General features: G+C 40.0%; 1 pseudogene; it reads right to left on the reverse strand.

Annotated features, from left to right (window-relative positions):
* Positions 1-312: 312 nt before the first annotated feature.
* On the reverse strand, positions 313-452 carry LOC129642429 (uncharacterized; annotated as a pseudogene).
* Positions 453-3,544: the final 3,092 nt, after the last annotated feature.

Below are 3,544 nucleotides of genomic sequence, written 5' to 3' on the forward strand. Positions count from 1 at the left end.
AAATGGCAGAGTTTCAGTCTTTTTAAGGCTAATACTCCATTGAATAATTGTATATACATCACATCTTCTTTACCCATTCATCTGCTAATAGATACAGGTTGCTTCCATATCTTGGCTATTGTAAATAATTTGCCATGAATACTGGGATGCATATATCTTTGCAAATTAGTGTCTTCATTTTTTGGATATGTGCTGTGCTATGCGTGTGTGCTAAGTCACTTCAGTCATGTCCGACTCTTTGGGACTTTGTGGACTGTAGCCTACCAGGCTCCTCTGGCCATAGGATTCTCCAGGCAAGAGTACTGGAGTGGGTTGTTGTGCCCTCCTCCAGGGGATCTTCCCAACCCAGGGAAGGAACCTGCATCTCATGTCTCCTGCAGGGGCAGGCAGTAGTGCCACCTGGGAAACCCCAGGTACTACACTTGATCTTAGCCAAAAGGCTGAGAAGCGATGTATTTTTTTGGATATATACCCATAATAATAAATACAGTGTTAGGGATATTATTTGTAATACAAAATTTTATAGGAATAATACTTACATAACAAATAAAATTAAAATACAGGCAGAACTGTGAATTTTGTTGGTGTTTATGTGACTCATAGCTGGCAGATTATAATTTTTGATTGTTGTGGGCAGGGAGAAAGCAGTCAGAGCTGTCAGAGAAACTTAAAGGCATGAAATGATATTTTTTTCCTTTGAGCCTTTGCTACCAGAGTGAATTTTTCCAGGTCTCTTTAATCATTGGGCTTCAGTCCCTTTATTATAAATTGATTCTCCTTTCCTCATCTTCTCATAGAAGCCAAGCCCCAGCAGTAATGATTAGTACCTCTACAATGTGATGATAATATATTACAGCATCTAAAGCTTGTCTTAAAATGTATATATTTCCCCTGGAATATACCCACTAGTCTTTGCTGATTTCTTAAAAAATTCACTCCAGTTGAGTCCATCAACAGTTTTTGAATATCACATAGAGATTTTTAGTGGTCTGATCCCTGGGTCTGGAAGATCCCTGGAGTATGAAATGGCAACTCACCCCAATATTCTTGTCTGGAAAATTCCATGGACAGAGGAGCCTGGTGGGCTACAGTCCCTGGAGTTGCAAAGAGTCAGACATGACTGAGCATACACACAGGCAATGACAATAACAACTAGATTGAAGGACAAGCCGTCTGTCTAAGGAAGTCTCCTTTTCTTCTACTGGATTATCTATTTTATTAACTATGTATTAACTAATAGATAATTAATTTAATTGTCAGTTAAGGTCTTGTTCACAGTATTTCTCTCTACCCCAACTTTTGCCTTTATTTTCAGTGTTTATATCATCCAAGATGAAGAAAGATATACTAATCTGGTTTAATTCTTTGAACCTTGGTCTCCTCAATTACATCAAAATTTCTTTGCATTTTGGCCACTCTTTTCAATAGCCTTTCCCTAGAAATATATTTCTATTCTTCCATATTATGTGCTCAAATACCCTCTACTTCAGCCTCCGTTAGACCTCCAATCACTGAGGCCACTTTCCTATGATCTTCTAAAATCTTCTGCCTTCCTTTTACTGCCATTTACCTGGGTTCCATGGTCCACTATTATGATGTGCTCTGGCAAATATGTGCCACTCATTGCCTCTTTCCATCATTCCATGTGCCTGGCAAAAACCTATGTTGTGCATTCTCAGACGTGGGAGCGTTTTAGGCAGAGAAAACAGTATAACAGTTGGAACCTCTTTCCAACTACACAAGCCCCTGACTACATCTGTGAACCTTCAGTCCAGCCCCAAGCCCTAGCCACTGTGAAAACCCACCAGCTTCCTTCCTTTCTCTCTCAAGTCATTTTTGAAACAGTTTGAGAGGGCCTGCTCTGTTCTCCCAGGTAGAATCTTCTCATACCTCTTTGGTGTGTGTGTGTGGTGTCATCACGCTCGCTGTCTGAACCAAATTTTGTTTGGAGGTCCACCCATGTCTGTAAAGCAGCCACAAAAAATTTATCCAACAAACAGTCTCAAATGTTCAGGGAATACAGTGTGGTATTTGTGGATCATGGTGAGGATATTGGAATTTTTTTTTTATATGTCAGGGTTTTCAATTGTTTACTTTGATTGCTTTAAGGAAAGTTGAGAATAAGTATGTAGACATGAAAACAGCAGGAACAGTTATGAGGCAATGCACTACTTCAGCTGAGAGATGATGGTGGCTTGGCTTAAAATGAGAGTAGTGGAGAGCAGTGTTAAAGTTTTAGTCACTCAGTCATGTCTGACGCTTTGTAACCCCATGGACTGCGGCTCGCCAGACTCCTCTGTCCATGGGATCTTCCAGGCAAGAATACTGGAGTGGGTTGATATTGCTTTCTCCAGGGAGTGGAGAGCAGAGTCACGTATATTTTGAAAGTTTGAACTAAAAAGATTAGCTAAACATTGCAATAGTGGGAGATACTGGTAATGGGGCAATTTCAGGTTCATTATGAGGGTAATTATTGGAAAAGACCCTGATGCTGGGAAAGATTGAGGGCAAGAAGAGAAGAGGGCGACAGAGGTTGAGATGGTTGGATGGCATCACTGACTCAACGGACATGAGTTAGAGAAAACTCAGAGAGATAGTGAAGGACAGGCAAGCCTGGTATGCTGCAGTTCATAGGGTTGCAAAGAGTTAACAAATGAACAACAACATAAGGGTAATTAAGAATTTTATTTGTGGCAATTTGAATTTGAAATGGCTACCAGATATCCAAAGAGAGATGCAGGGTATACAGTTGGATACAGAAGTCTGGAGCTCAGAATTAGGGGCAAAATTCTGGGCACAGGCTAAAATAGACTACAAATAATTGCAGTTGTTCCTGAGTATCTGTGGGGAGATTGGTTCCAAGACCCTATGTGCTAAATATCTTTGGTTGTGTCTGACTCTGTGCGATCCCATGGACTGTAGCTCTCTACGCTCCTCTGTCCATGGGATTCTCTAGGCAAAGGTACTAGAGTGAGTTGCCATTTCCTCCTCTAGGGGATCTTCCTGACCCAGGGATCAAACCCGTGTCTCTTATCTCCTGCATTGGCAGGTGGGTTCTTTACCACTAGTGCCACCTGGGAAGCCCAAGACCCTATTGGATACCAAAATCCATAGATGCTCAAGTCTCTTATATGAAATGGTTTAGCAGTACAATAGAAAATCTGTTATCTATGGATGAGGAAACTCTGATACTGAAGGGCCAACTGTAAAGTCAGAGATCTATAAAGGGGATTTACATATGAAAGCACAGTCTAACACATATGCTAATAATGTACATTAAGTTCTTTTGTGACTAAATTCTTGTAGAGCTCTGACAATGTAAAAATATGGACTCACAAAAATTTGAGGTCGATTTCAAAAGTCTTATGACTTTTCTGGAAACTAATTTGGCTACATGCATTGACTTTGTCTATTATCTTTTGTAAGTTAGGCTTTATAAATATGTTTAAAGGCCTTAAAATTTAGCTCAATTTAAAATCTGCTTGTAGGGAAAGATAAAGAGTGGCTATAGTACCTGTGAAAATAAAGAATTACATAAGACTTT

This window comes from Bubalus kerabau, chromosome 1, assembly GCF_029407905.1.
Source record: "Bubalus kerabau isolate K-KA32 ecotype Philippines breed swamp buffalo chromosome 1, PCC_UOA_SB_1v2, whole genome shotgun sequence".
Classification (NCBI taxonomy): Eukaryota; Metazoa; Chordata; class Mammalia; order Artiodactyla; family Bovidae; genus Bubalus; species Bubalus kerabau.